Source organism: Lactuca virosa, chromosome 3 (assembly GCF_052849685.1).
Source record: "Lactuca virosa cultivar CGN04683 chromosome 3, Lactuca_virosa_CGN04683_v6, whole genome shotgun sequence".
NCBI lineage: Eukaryota > Viridiplantae > Streptophyta > Magnoliopsida > Asterales > Asteraceae > Lactuca > Lactuca virosa.
Window position 1 is genome coordinate 81,832,269 of NC_136428.1, and position 16,996 is coordinate 81,849,264.

Genomic DNA, 16,996 nt, shown 5'->3' on the forward strand with positions numbered 1-16,996 from the left:
ACCCTAGTTTGAACCTTGTGAGCTAAAAGAAGGTGTTTTGAGTGCTTTGGAGTGTACATGATGCACCTTGGAGAAGAATGAACTCTTTGGATAAGTGTTGGTTGCATTGGAGCTTTTAGATCCAGACTTTGTTCACCTTGATCTCTCTTCTGGAGGTATAAAGTTTGAATCGTGATCATGCATTTGTTATATGTAGCTAATTTTGGATGTTATGAGATCTTGGTCATTTTAGTGCATAAAGTTTAGATCTTCAAAGTTTGTGACCTTTTATGGATAAATTTGGAAACTTTATCCATCTAAACATCATTGTGATTCAGATCTAAAGGTTGTAGACTTGGACTTAATGGACTAAATTGAAAAAGATGCACTTTTGGTCCCTTTGATACTTAAAGGCTAGATCTTGGTGGTTTGAACCATTCTAATGGATAAAGTTGGAAACTTTATCCCATATGGAGCTTTTAGGATCGATAAAAATGTGATCTTTATCCTTCTAATCCTTCCATGAAAGTGTCATGATGTCTTAATGGATTAATAAGTTAAGGTTTTGGCTTTTGGACCTTTTCTAGACATGGAAAGTTATAAAGGTGGGAAACTTTATGACTTAGAATGATGTTGTGGGACTAGATCTAAGTGTTGGATGAAAGGGCTTAAGAGATTAAGCACTTAATGGAAAAGTGCCTTTTGGCCGAGTACGTTGGGCGTACCTTTAGGTACGCTACGCGTACTCATAAGGAGTCACGTCCCTGTATGGTGAGTATGTCATGCGTACGAGCTGAGTACGTTGGGCGTACTCAACCTGAAGTTTGACTTGTTGACTTTGACTTCCGTTGACTGCTGACTTTTTTACCAAGTTTGACCTTTGGTCAAACTTGAGGATTTTGGGCTATTAATTAAGATCTTACCTGGTTCTGGTATCAGTGGATTTGCGGGTGCAAGTAGTGCAGAGAAGGGGATCGTGTCGTAGTGTTTCAAGGTTCTTCGATTCAGGTGAGTCTTCTCCCAGTTCTCATGAGTCGCAGGCACCAATGCCAACTCACTAAATTATGTATGTAGGATGTTAGCTGTCTTTGTGACTCTTTCATATTTGTATGAGTCTGTGTATAGTTGTATCTGTGATGACCACCTGGGTCTAGATGTTATTATTGTGTTATGTTGTTTATATGTGACTGAGACTGCTGATAGTCTCCAGGGTTGCTGATAACCCACCGGGCGTGCTGTTAGCCCATTGGAACTGTTGATAGTCCCCAGGGTTGCTGATAACCCATAGTTGTTTATTTGTGTTGTGCTGTGTGTGGTATTTTGGGGGACTCACTAAGCTTTGTGCTTATGATTTGTGGTTTAAATGTTTTAGATTTTCTTATAATAAAGGAGGGGCATGGCTCGATTGCATCGCATCAGTGGGGACTTGTGTACATGATAACTTTTAAATGATACTCTGATAAATGTTTTAAGATTTGTAGTTGTGATTTGAATAAACACTTAAAGTTTTTAATTGAAAATTTTGGGTTGAAATTTGGGGCGTTACAAGTTGGTATCAGAGCCTTGGTTTGAGGGATTCATGCATACTCTCGGGTATGCCTGATTGATCTACTTACGGTGGTAATGCCAAGGCTAGATATAGTGAGGTGTTAAAAGTGAAATATCTAAACAGTATACTCTACATACCAAACGGACCCTATCTCCAATATGATATTTCCTGGTTATTCCTTATCATCTATAGATTGGTATTAATTAGGATTATTGAGGAATCTAGATTATCATTATTATAGTCGCGAGACTAAGACTTAGTGATATTCATATGTAGGTCTTTTGAAAGGAAAATCTAAGGTGTTAGGTGAAGCGCTGCCCTAATTGCTAGTCATCTACTTTTAGCAAGTGAGTGTATAGTTACTTTCATCTTACAAATATATACAAAGTATTTAGATAATTAAATGTTATATGTGCCTACTATACGTGTTCTTGATATCTATGCTAGATGCAATAATATGATATGATGTACTTGTATATTTATGTTATCATATTTACAATATGTTGGGTGGTGAAGGGTTATGAGAAAATAAAATAATAGTGAGAGACCATGCATTGTACTATTATACAACTAGGACCAATCATCTATGGGAGTACAGATGACGACCACTGATTGTTCAAGACAATCTGGTGGAATACTAGCAGGCTCGCCACCTGTAGGAGTTAATGATCATGATTTTTAGGGAAAAAGAAAGAATGTTCATATATGCACTCCATCCTCATTTACATATATTGCTACGGAATCCTCGAAACATTATTGTCTACTGATTACCTATAGTGATCCTTTAGGGTTGATCCCTTGAGATCATTATTTTAGAATCAGAGAGTGAGAACAACGAGAATGTGTAATTGGGTTATTTGTTGGGTGTGAAATATATATATTTAAAAGATTATAATTATATTATTATGGGATGAAAATCGTATGTACTCACCAGGCTCCCGAGCCTAACCCACTCTGTTTCTTTGTCTCACAGGTAGTAGTACGAAGGTTCAGGGATTTTGAGGTTTGAATCTGCCGAGAGACTTAAGGAGTTTTAGGCCATTAAATAAATTGTTGTAAGGCCTGTAAAGACTAGTTTATGCTTATGTTTCTGTATCGGTTACGACATCCCAAGTTTTTAAATATTAACATAAACGTTTATTCGAAAATGATTTCATATTGATATTATCTCACATTAATAACGTTTTGGGACAAATTCTGCACTAAATAATACTATCTTTTAAATAAGCATAGAGAAAAAGTTTTTAATTGGTAGTAAAATTGTGGTGTCACAACGTTCATGAGCATTTAATATAGATTTAAGTATTGGAGAAACCCGCATTCAGAGACATTACTTCATGGATTTTTATAACGAGTAATTCTGAGATGATAATATCTTTTATTCTTAAAATATAGAGACATTGAGTTCTTTGCATACAAGTTGGTTGTGTATTAGTCTTACTCTAACGCTACCCGTAACTGGTGCTTATAATGAGTAAGTTTATGCATGATTTAACATGTATACAAAAACTATGTAGTCAAATTTTATTTGTTCCTTTTGATTAAATGGGGAAAACAATATCATGGGCCCCTCGGTGATTTAATGTTGACATCTTAGTGCTAGACCTAGCCTGGACTTAATTGATGTGTTCGATTAGTAGTCTGATTTGGTCATCATAAATCGTTAATCAAGAAACATATTTTTGAATTGTAAGGTTGATTCATAAATGCTTAAATCAGTTCATACAGATCTCTTGTAGAAAAAGGAATAATTATTCACTTATCTAAGGGTCGATTCTTGATTTGATCAAAGTTCGAAAGATATTGTGGAAGGCATGCTTTGTTGATTATTCGAAGCTATTCGAAAAATAGTAGTTGATGACTTGTCCAAGTGGGAGACTATTGGAAATGGGTGTCTAATGTCATAACTAATTGGTATATCTTTGGGATTAATAACAAAGTCCTTTTAGGGTTGCCCTCATAAGCTAAAAGAGTAAGAAATAATTTGAGCAAGAGAAATAAATAGTTTATTAATTTGTCATAGCTTGATAAATTAATTAGAAACTAGTTTGGGCTGATTTGGAATTTAATTAGAATTAATTTTCAATTAATTAAAAGTACACGAACTAGTTTGTAATTATTTAATAGTTGATTAATTGTAACATTATGGAACCCTTATAGGGTTGGACGAAATTCAACTATGGATTTATCCTACTGATTTTCGAATATAGGTCCTTTCATCTCGACTAACGTGGTGGCTTGGTGTAAAGCTAATCATAGGCGAATGTTGGTTTTCAAAAGTTTAATTTGAAAAGGCTTATGATTCTCTTTCTTAGGACTATTTTCTAGAGATTCTACATATTATGGGTTTTGGCATGGGTTGATGTGCTTAGATTAGAGTAGTGCTTGTTTAGGCTATGACTTCAGTTTTAGTTAATGGCTCTCATATGGACGAGTTTAGGATTCATATGGGTCTGCGACAAGGAGTTCCTTTATCCCCTTTCTTATTTATTATTTCTATAGAGGGATTACATGTGGCCTTAGTTCGTGCTCATTCCAGAGGAGTATTCAGGGGTATTCAAATTCCAGGTCTCCAAGAGGACATCTCTCATTTGTTTTATGTTGATGACGGGATATTTAATTGTGATTAGGACCTTGAGAATGCTATGAGGATTGTTCGTATTTTGCGGTGTTTTTTTATGGCTTCGGGTCTAAGAATCAACTTGCTAAAAAGTTAGTTGATTGGTGTTGGGGTCTCGTTTTCCCAAGTGGAGGTCATTGCAGGTCTAGTGGGTTGTACGTCTGATCAATTACCTTTTTCACACTTAAGTATCCCGATGGGAAAAAAATATGGCTTGGATGGCAGCTTGGGAAGGGGTTGCTAACCACTTTACAAAGAGGTTGTCAGCCTGGAAAGCTAATACCCTGTCTATTGGGGGCCGTATGACTTTAGTTAAGTCAGTTCTTGGGAGTTTAGGAAGTTACTTTATGTCCATTTTTTCAACTGCCTCGCATAATTTTGAGGAGGTTGGAATCCTTACAGTCCAATTTTTTAGATACGGACCTTGGGAGAGGAGGTTACATTGAGTTAGGTAGGATAAGGTGTTGGCAAGTAGGGGGTAAAGTAGTTTGAGTGTGGGTAGTCTATTTTCCTTTAATAGGGCTATGCTCTTTAAGTGGAGATGTAAATTTTTTCATGGACCATATGTTTTGTGGGTGAGGGTTGTGAATGCTTTGTATGGGATGGATGGTAGATGCAATACTCTTATTTCGGGGTGTCACCAGAAAGCAGTATCAAGTCCCCAATTCACCGTCTCATTCACCGACTTATCACTTTTTCTATCCATCATAGGCACCATGGAGACAAGGAACTTTGACTTGCATGGATGGGGGTGAGTTTTCATTGGGATATTTGGAAACAATGCGGGTGGTAAGGAACTATGGGACACATTGGGGGATTGTACATTCCGATGGTGAAGAAGATGATGAACAACAAACCGAACAAGGTGACCAACCCGCACCCCAACCGAGGCCAAGAGGAAGAAGAAATGTGAGACGAAGAGGTGAGAAAGAACAACCGGTGCACCAGCATGCGTCCATGGGAGGACCAAATTTTGGAGGTGATATGGCTGGTTATTTTGATCAGCTGTCTTTGAGTACTAATTAGATTGGTGGTACAATGGAGAATATGGTTCGACATTTCCAGATTGAGCAACCACCACATTTGGGTCACTACCCCATTTGCCCAACGTGGAGCTCTTATCAACATTCAAGGGAGATGGAGCCGGTACAAGTGGAGCACAAGCTGAAGAAGATGATGATTGATTTCTTATTTAGTTTTTATTTTTATTTCGTTTGGTTTGAATTTGTTTGGTTTTTAAACTTGAATTATGGTTTATAAGACTTATAAGTTATTATGTTACTTTTATTTGTCTTTTGGTTGTTAATTTTCCATATTTGCTAAGGAGTCTCGGGAAGAAAGTCTAAAAAAGGAAAGTCGAGTCGAGAGTAGATACGTTTAGACAAGTATCGTTTAGAGTCTAAAGTCGAGAGTCGAGACCCACGATTGGAAATAAGTATGGGGTGAGTCGAGAGAAAGGATAGAGTTAGAAGAGTCATCAAATACTGCATTTAGAAGGGTCTTAATTCATTAAGACATTGGTTGGAGTTCATTCATTTACAAAGAAAGATGGGCTATTTCAGTTTCTGTTTGCCCAGTTTTCACGTCGTGAGTCTTTCTTTCTCACGTCGTGAGTTGGGTTACGAAGGAAATCATAATTCCGATTTAGCGACCTCACGTCGTGAACATCAAGACTCACGTCGTGAGTCATATATTCTCACACTACTGCAGTCTTTTCATTCACTGATTCTACATGCTTCACCACCATTCTCTTTGGAATTATTTTGAAGATTATTATGGCTCGTTTCCTCCAATATATAATGTGGCACAAGTTTTCCCACAAGTTCTTTTGTAGATTTGCACCACCTTTATTGAAGATTGAAGTTTCGATTCGTTATTGGTGCTTTGTATATCTCGCAATGATCAAGATCCAAGTTCCGATTCAGAAGAAGTCCATATTCGAGATGCACATTTTATCTGCACGACTGGAGTTCGATCTTGCCACTGCTATCCCAGGGGAGTCTATTCCTTTTTCTCCCTTTTATTGTTTTTACTTTATTTTATGCATACAATGAGGGCATTGTATGTAATAAGTGTGGGGTAGGAGGTCGAAAAAGTAATTGCTTAGATTGCTAAAAGTAAATTGCTAGAAATTAGAAAATTCAAAAAATTTAGAAAAAAATAATAATAATATAAAAAAAATTCTAGTAATGATGATAACTTAAACTTAAGTTGCTAGTGTTGTGTGGGATGATCCGATGAGGGCTCAAATGTTTAGTTGAGCCAATATACGTTATAGTGCATTTGTGGCCTCCTTTATTCTAGTGAAATCATGGGACAAAAACACAACCTCGCTTAGTTTGAGGGATACAATATGTTTAGCAGCCTGTACTTGAAATGTATCCAGGAAAACTAAAACCTTAACCTATAAAGGTTGGAGTTAAGCGCCCCTGCTTAAGCATGTAGGTTTTGAGTGGAAAAAGTGAGATATTTAAAAAAAAGAAGAGAGAAATTACCAAAAAGTTAAAAAAAATTGAAGAATTTTTGGAGCTATAGAAGTATCAAAGTTTGAAGATCAAAGATCAAAAATTCTGAAGAAAAATAAAAAGTTGAGGATACCAAAAATCACAAAAAAGATGGTGAATTCAAAGAAATTGAAGATCAAATGTCAAAGAAAGAAGAATTCAAGAGCTCCATAGTATGGTATCTTAAAAGTTGTAATTCTCTAGTTTATGTATGCTTGGGTGGCTTTACAAAAATACCTTGAGGTTAACAAGATTTTATGCGGATGGATTCGGAGGGATGCATAAAATGAGCATTGTTCAAAAGAAGTGGGTGAGTGTTTATGAGGATTGTGAGTATTTAGAATTGAGGGGGGTTACTTAGGAAAAATTTTAGACACAAATGCTCACGTTGAGGTATTGACATAATGGCTGAGTTTGAGTTGGATCGTTCTATGTGATGTTGGTGATGAAGGTTTAATTTTAAAATAATTAGATTTGCTTGAGGGCAAGCAAAGAACAAGTGTGGGGTATTTTGATATTGCCATATTTATACATATTTTTAGGCAATATTTATTTACATTTTTACTAATAATATGGTTATTTGCATAGAATATTGGTACTTATAAGTTTAAATCATATTTTGTAGCCAAATTGAAGCATTTTTGAAGATAGGGACTGAAATTGACAAAACATGGAACTTTGGAGGCTTGAAGGAAAGAAGGAATAAAAATTCAGCAAATAACGTACTCACGACGTGAATAGTTCATGACTCACGACGTGAGTGGAGAATTCTAGAAGATATGCACCGGATGGAAGAAGAGTCCTTGTCGAATACGCTTATCTCATATTCACGACGTGAGACTTATTGGCTCACGACGTGAATGGGGAAAAATCAGAAATTATATATATCCTTGTCCATTACGACTTGAGGAGACTTTTGGCTGATAGAAGGCAGACCTAGAGACGATTTTAAGAGAGGAAGAAGTTCTGGAAAAGGTTTTTATCACCTAAGGAGAGAAAAGCACATCAAAAGTTTATTTGTTTGGTACATTCATTATGACTTCTTTTAGGTTTTGTTTTTGTTTATTAGTTGCTATGAGCAGCTGAATCTAGCTACTCTTGTTTAGCTAGATGAAGCTTCTAACTTATGGTTTAGCTTATTGATAATGGATTTGCTTAGTTGGTAATTTGCTTGTGTTAGATTTGTACTACCTAGCATGCTACTATTTGTTTCTTTAGTTGCCTAAATTCATGTTCTGTGTAGCTTAGTGACTATTGAATTACATGAACTTGAAACCTAGTGATTTCGTGAACATTAAATTGCTAGAGCTAGGATCGACCAAAATCTTAAATAAACATTGAAGCAAAAAAATTTGGTTGTGCTAGAGAACATAAATTATGACCATAATTGTGTTTACCTAATCTTACATAGTAAATTCATAATCTATAACTTATTATGTGTTTGATTGTGTGTGACCAAACATAGTTTTACATGAATTAGTTTAATATTGGTAAATTAAGACTTAAATTACTAATACCATAATAACTAACTTGATAATCCATAATTGTTAGCTAACCATAAAGAAGAAGTGGATTCGAACTAAACAAGGGTGTTTTAAATTATTGATTGAATTTGAGTTAAGTTCGTCTGATCTTGCAGAATCAGATAAAAACCCTTTCTTTATTAGTAATTAGGTTAATTTAGTAGTAGATAAATTAATTAGTCAACACTGTTCCCTGTGATCGACACCCGACTTACCCAACTATTTTATAATTCGACTAGGTACACTGCCTAGGTGCATTTTAGTTAGTTAAGTTCGTCACGTTATAAATATAAAATTAGTGGGTACTTTTGTGCACATCACTACCCTTTTAATTTGTTTTTCTATTTTCTTAGATAACTTTCCCTTTTATTTGAATTTTCAAAAGTAAAAACAAATAAAGAGGGGGGGGGGGGGGTCCCACCTCTTTCTTTCTTTCTCTCTCTCTCTCTCTCTCTCTCTCTCTCTCTCTCTCTGATCCGTCTTAGGGCCGAGTGGCAGCCTCGACCTGAGCGGAAGTGCGATGTGTCTGGAACTTGATCAGGAGATAGGGAGGATCCAACAGAAGTACAAAATTTCGATTGTTCAGAGAATAAGATCGGTTCTATTAAGGACAGGTCGTATTGATGACCAAGAAGACTCTGGAGAAGAAGAAAGCTTCAACCGGAAGCGCGAAGAGCTAAGCCACTAATGTCGTGGCGAAGGTCATACCTCGGAAAGTCCGCGAAGTTGAGAACCCAACGTCCAAGTCCACACATTCATTGGATGGGGCTCACTCATCAACAACTAGGCCTCCGTCATGTTCTGTTTCTGAATCAGGTTAGGATACGGCTCTAGAAGCTTCTGCTTTCTTGTCACCATGATCAACCTCCAATGTGCTATAAAAAGGAAGAACACATGAAGATCCAAATTCATATATCATTTTTAAATCCAACTCCAAGTATATTAACCAAATAAAATATAAAATTCAAATTACCAAATCAAATGGTGATCTAGTTATAATAGAAGCCAAAAAAATTGAAATCTTTGAAGAAAAAAGCAAAGCTAGAAGTCTGGATATTGACGAAGATGGTGGTTGAAGATGATCATGAATACCAAATGAAGCTGGAAAAAATGTATAGAATCCCACATCCCCATCTTCAAACCTTTATGAAAAAAATGAAATTTAGGTCATCTTTCGTATTTTTAGACCACCTGAACCAAATTAAGTTTTCGTGTTCATCTTCTTCAACATATACACACACAATGATACACACTGACACTACAAATCGATGGTAAGAAACTATGAAATAAGCTTTGAACTAAACTCAGAAACCCGGATTTGAACCTATAAACTTTCCACATTTCCTTTAATGAAATTAAACCTGTGAACCAGTGAATGAAAGTTCAAAGATACAACAGAAAACTCAAACGAGTTAAACCCAACTTTGAACAAAATTCAATCTTTGATTGTATGTTCATGGAAGTTTTCAAGAACCTCAAAACCCGGAAAACAAAAATTCCTCTCATCTCCTTCATCCTCTTTCTTATCTTTCTCCCAGATACGTCTTCATTTTTCCAGAAACATATCTTGTGGTGCTGCCAATGATTCCTTCATTTTCGTCTTCTTCATCCGATATTAATCCTCATTTTGATTTTACAGATTAGGTGTGAGGTGGTCGTCTTCTTCATCCTGTTATTAATCACCGCCACCACCACCAGTGGTGGTAGTGGTATCGATGACCTGAGAAAGAGCATACATGATGGTAGACATATCCTGTTGCAATCTAGGTGAGTAAACCGGGAATATGTCTGGTTACTCATCTTGTCCGTATTCTTCTGGGTTGTCTTTCAATTCATCAGCCGGAAAGGCCCTCTCCCCATGTCTTCGGTGATCGATCTTGACCGGTCTTTAGAGAGCTTTAGAAAAAGAAGGGGGGAGAGAGAGAGAGAGAGAGAGAGAGAGAGAGAGAGTGAGTGAGTGAGTGAGAGAGAGAGAGTGAGAGAGAGAGAGAGAGAGAGAGAGAGATGACGAGAGTCATGAATGAAAATGGGTGGTGAACATTCGACTCCTGAATTTTGAGAGAGAGGGAGAGAGAGGGGGGGGGGGGGGGTGGGGCTCCCTTCTTTATTTGTTTTTACTTTTAAAAAAATTAAGTAAAAGGGAATAATGTTTAAGAACATAGAAAAACAAATTAAAAGGATAGATTAGTCTTTTCAAGTTTAACAGGGACTAATTCCACAAACAAACTACCTTAAAAAGACCATGAAGTCAAAAACATTAAGGTACGGATTAAACCTCGGGAAAAATGCATACCACATGGACCATTTTTGCAGTTTTGTCTATTTTATAAAAAACATAAAACAATCAAAATTTAAAAATGAATGTTGAGAAAAAAAATCTTCTTATGAGTTATGATTAGGGCTGTAAATGAACAGAACATTCAACGAACTGTTCGTGAACTGTTCGACAGAAAGTTCGTTTATGTTCGTTTATTTAATAAATGAATGAACACGAACACAAATTCTCGTTTGTTTAGTTAAAGGGTTTAGGTCATTTTTGGTCACTTAACTTTTGGTTTTGTGCTCATTTGGTCACTTAACTCTTTTTAAGTTTTAAAAGGTCATCAAACTTTTGACTTTGTGCTCATTTAGTCACTTAACTTTTGGTTTGGTCACATTTAGTCACTTAACTTTTAGATTTGTGCTCATTTAGTCACCTAACTTTTAAAATTGTGCTCATTTAGTCACTAAACTTTTGAAAAAATTTAAAAGTTTAGTGACTAAATGAACACAATTTTAAAAGTTAGGTGACTAAATGTGACCAAACCAAAAGTTAAGTGACTAAATGAGTACAAAACCAAAAGTTTGATGACCTTTTAAAACTTAAAAAGAGTTAAGTGACCAAATGAGTACAAAACCAAAAGTTAAGTGACCAAAAATGACATAAACCCTTAGTTAAACGAACGAACATGAACAATGGTCTCGTTCGTTCAATTATGTTCGTGAACGTTCGTTTACGTTCGTTTATATAAGTTCCTTTTATGTTCATATATGTTTAATTGTGTTTGTTCATTTATGTACGTTAGTTTATGTTCGTTTAGCATGTTCACGAATATAAACGAATGAATATGAACAATGTAATTTGTTAAATGAACGAACATGAACAATAAAACACGTTCATTTATTCGTTCGTGTTCGTTCATTTGTCCGGCTAACTTAAACGAACGCACATGAACAAATTCATGTTCATGTTCATTCGGTTCGTTAACTTCGTTTACAACATTAGTTATAGTCTTTATTACTGAATAAAAATCCATAGAGTAATAAGTCAAAAAAAACATTAATTATTAGTTGTTGAATAGTTTAATCTTTTAGATAAAATCTTTTAAATTTTTTATTCATCATATATTTTTTAAATATTTGTTTTTCTGTAAGTCAACTTTGGTATGATAAATATTTCTAGTGAACTAGCCTTTAACATTTGTGAACAACACGCCTCGTATCGTGAGAGTTCCATAGAAATACATCATATAAACTTTTTATATCTTCACGGAATATTTTAAGATAACATTAATTATAAATATTCTAAGAACAAAAAATAAATAAGGTTGAATTAAAAAGCTAATAAAACACTTTCCAACATCTTTTATACGATATTATCCTCTCCACCTACATGTACCATAATAAATTCGTATATCATGCTCATGTCGCATATTGTTTGTCTTTTAAGAATTTTTGCCTTTCACCTAACTATATTTTTTTCGGTTCTTTATTCAGTCACTTTTGTTAGTAAATGTTGGGTTTGTAAAAAATCAATTTATGTTTCACAAGTTGAGCTTGAGAAGAATGCTAGGCCTTATGGGCCTCCACCATGGGGTAAATAATCTTAGCCCTTTAAATATGTTGGGTGTATTTTTGAATTTTTTTTTTTCTTTTACTGACGTTCCGATGATGAATATTAAAAATACATTTTTAGTTATATTTTCTTTCTTAGTTAACAAACTTGAAAAGGTCTACTGGGGTTTTTGTATTATAATACTTTCTTTATTATAAGAGGGTTTCTTTTTTTAGTTTTAGCATCTCTTTGGTGAAACATTGGTTTAGTGAATACTATAAGAACAAATATAGTGTAAAGTTAACATATATTATTTCTATTATTTTTGTTATAAAAAACCTAACACCAAATGCAATACTAAATTTTATGTTTGTAAATAACTAAATATTATATATTTAATAATAGAGGTATATTTCCAAACATCATATTCATGTGAAACTCTCACTACAACTTAAGAATTTTTAACTCATGGTTATTAATAAGTAATGACTAATAACTTTTTATTTTTTCTCATTTATAAACTTTGTTACTTAAATTAGTAGTACATAAATAAATTTTGCTCACAAAAATATTCATGTGTTTGAAAAGATTTGTGATTCAAATATAAAAAGTTAAAAAAAATAGTTTCTTTGTATTTTGGGATAATAATGTTTCTATATATCAAATATATGTTGATTTTGTATATATTCTTTTTGTACTTTTTGTATGATTTGGAAGTGTTTAATAAAATTTTTAATGAAGACGTTATAATAAATGTTTTATTGTTTATATGTTATTAAAAGTTGTAATGTTTAACTTTTCATACTTTTTGTTATTGTTATATATAGATTATCATATGTTTCATATATAACTTACACAACTTTTAACAGTTTAAAATATTATCAATCAATGGTATAAATTACCAATGATTTTAAATTATGACATTTAATAAAACTAATATATTAACTATAAGTTTGCTTTATTAGTAACATTGATTTTTCAAATAGAAATATTAAACAACAGTTTGTTAAGAGTTATTATTTTAACTATATAATTATATTTATACGCAATGTATTGTATGGATATAATGTTATGTTTTACTAGAATAAAATTGATCAACTTTGAATCTATGGACCTTTAGTTTATTAGCAATCTTTTTTTTTTAATAAAACATAATGAATATTTAAATAAAAGATATAATTGAGATATATTATAATTTATTAATCCAACGTATATACTCGATTAAAATATATACAACTCTTCCTTAAATTTATTATAATAAAAATATAGATGGTATATATTATTATAATAAAAATATTGATGGTATATATTGTTAGGATTAAGATGATGTTATGAGTCGAATATGACAATAGAATGCAAAGAACAACACAAAAAATGCAAAATGATCTATATAGTTCACTTGATAATCAAGCTACATTCATTAACAAGCTAGAGAGACTCTTTGATTGATTTGGATGCTAATACAATGACAACATATCAACTGCACTCATAATGAATCTCACACACAAAGTCCATCTCTTAAGGTTACAATAAATGTGATATTTATAAGGGAGTTGACCTAGATGACCTAGGACTCAGAGTCGGCCAATGGGACCTTCTAAGAGTCGATCATGTGCAAGGTCAACTTTTTCTCTAAGATAAGGATGAACGTGCTCCGAAATGTAATAACAAACATTTTGTAGAAGCTTAACTTTGTTGAGAACTGATATGCAAACTGAGTTTTGGATCCTCCTACCTCCCACATTCTTCTATTACATGAAGTCTCCTCTCCGAAATTTTTTGGCATCCGCATATAAAGCTCTTCAAAATCCTTCCGATGTGTTTCGCATTGCGGAGCTCAAAAAAACAACTCTTCAGACTTTTCACTTAGACTCATATCTCAACCAAGGTCGGTGGTAAGGGGGGGGGGGGTGTGACATCCCCTAATTTCTCGGCCAGAAAAGACCGATTTCGTTTATGCTTTTTAAAATAAAATCAGAGTAATCCTTTTAAAAAGTGTTGCGGAATTTGTTCCCATAAAAACATGATAATTATATTATCAAATCATTTCTGAAGAAATGTATTTTATTCACTTAAACCATTGGGATGTCACCGTCAATACAGAAACATAAGCATAAACAGAACTTACACTCACTTACACTAGTGATCTACATCTCTTTTAATCTCTCAGTGTAAAGTAACTTCGTATCGATACCTGTGATACAAACAAACTGAGTGGGTCGGGCTTGGGAGCCTGGTGAGCATATAGGGTTTTCAACCCACAATAAATAAATTTATTATGCTTAAACATCAAACAATCAACCCAATTACCCAATCCTCATTATCTTATTTATTTCTTAAGGATTTACCCTAAGAATCGACTATCCTTCATCCAATCATTCCTCAGGATTGACCTAAGGAATTTATCCAAAGTTCATTGCTACCAAGGTTCATACAACAGACACTACGTCACATAGTCGCTAGGGTTTATACAATAGGCACTACGTCTCATAGTAGTCAGGGTTTATACAATAGGCACTACGTCTCATAGTCGCCAAGGTTTATACAATAGGCACTACGTCTCATAGTCGCCAAGGTTTATACAATAGGCACTACGTCACATAGTCGCCAAGGTTTATACAATAGGCACTACGTCACATAGTCGCCATGGTTTATACAATAGGCCTCTCATCATTTTATCACACACCAACTATTCCATCTACCCATGTTATACCCAACATATTTGTAGATAATTTACATACACAGTTTAAATCATTTTAAAACTTGTATGAATCATTCAGTCAACAATCATTTCAAATAAACAAACAATACATATACACATAGCACGTATTTTGTATAAAATACTTCATATATATGTGTAAGATGAAAGTGACTATACACTCACATGATTTGATGATAATCGGGCAGCAATTCGTTTCCTAAAATGATCGTTTCTAATAAAACCGGGAGTTTTATTGAGAAACCGGGCTCTGCAAAGGTCGGGCTTCGAAACCGAAAAGATAAATTTCTCGGGCTTCTCGGGCACTTTGTGGCATATTCTGGGGGTTATAATTGATATCGGGGCTTTGGGGGATATTAAAATGAAAGAAATATGAAAAAAGGGGTGAAAATGGACAATTTCTTAAAAGTATCCGAGAAGGCTCGCAACCTTCTATTTATAGGGCCGAAGCTTCTGATCGGACGGCTGAGAGGCTTCCAGGTGGCAGCAGATCCGAAGAGTAGTCACGTGGGTTGCGCATGCGAGGGTCTCGCTGGAGGCTCCTGATTGGACCGAAGTCTGCGTCCGAGGAGGGGGGGTTTGTGGCACTCTGCGAGGCTCGGACACGTGAGAAGGAGGCACGCGTCGGACTCCCATTGGACCGAAGTTCGGATGCGAGGGAAGGCGACACGTCTCGCCAGCTGGCTTCGGTGACTCACCAATTTCGGACATGTGGCGCCTTTTGAGTGAGGGTGACGTGGCCGAAGTCCACGTATGCGAAATTTCTCGGTTTTGGCAATTTTTTTCTCGATTTTCGCGCAAAAACTTCTAAAATCCATAACTTTCGCATACGAGCTCCGTTTTTGACGTTCTTTATATGCACGCATAGGTAAATTTACGCTCTACAACTTTCGTTTAGACTTCGTCGGCTAATTTTGACTTTAATTTTTATATTATTATTTTTAACAGACCGGGACAGGAAATCCGTTAAAAATCCATAACTTCTTCCTCCGACGTCCGTTTTCGTCTGTCTTTTTACCGTTGTGCTACTATTGACGAGACCTTAGATTCTCGTTTAGGTTGTATCGGCTAAGAATCACTCGATCTAAAATTCGAGTTTTTAGCTGTCTACTGCTAAGTTGGAACTTAGAAAAATCATAACTTCCTCATACGAAGTCAGATTTGGGCGTTCTTTTTATACCTACTCTCGGTTTAACGAACACTACGACTTTCGTTTAGATCACTAAGGCTAAAGAGTAGTTTATCAAAAACTCACTTTTTACGACATTCGGCACCGTGCCGGTTTTGTCGCGAAACTTCGACAGGTCATAACTTCTTCGTTATAACTCGGATTTCGGTATTCTTTATATATCTGTAATCCTTGTCTCGCCCACTACAAGTTTCTTAATAGATATCAGATTTATCTAATATTTATTTTTGACGCTCATTTTTATTCTTAATTAATTAAACCCTAATAATTAAGCATAAAACACATAATTTTCACATAATATTGACATAATTCGTTTTCATTTCTTCTAAATGAGTTACAAAGGTTAACCTAGACCATCACGTCAATATTAATGCCTAGCCTAGAAACACGGGCGTTACAATTCTCTCCCCCTTAAGATGATTCCATCCCCGGAATCACACATCAGCAAACAAACGCGGGTAGCGACTCATCATGTCACTCTCCGTTTCCCAAGTGAGATTTGGCCCATTCGTATGTTTCCAACACACAAGCACTAAATCGACCATCTTGCGTCGCAACTTCTTAGTCTTACGGTCAACGATTGCCTCAGGTTCTTCAATTAACCTCTTGTTTTCATCCAACCTTAATTCAGGGATTGGAATTATGTCGGGCACATCTGCCGTGAACTTTCTCAAATAACACACATGAAAGGTGTTATGAATGTCCTCTAGTTCTTCTGGTAATTCTAGCTTGTAAGCTTGATTCCCGGTCCTCTGAAGAACTTTAAACGGTCCAATAAACCTTGGACTCAACTTTCCCGAACCACGTAACATACCTATCTTAGTCGGACTCGATTCGATATGACCTCTAGGGTCGGAATAACAATCATCTTCTTAGTCATTACCGAAACGAAGGTAATGAAATACTCGAACAAAAAAGGAATCAATTACTAGCTCCTTGGTGACCTTGTGACTTTCCTTGATCCAAGTACGAGTCATGTGATTCCGGTAGTATAGGCCTCTACTACCATTCACACCTACTCATACTTGTCCCAAGTATTGTCTCGCAGTTCTCCAAGTCACCATACAAGAATTTCACATAGTCATTCAATTCATCGGAT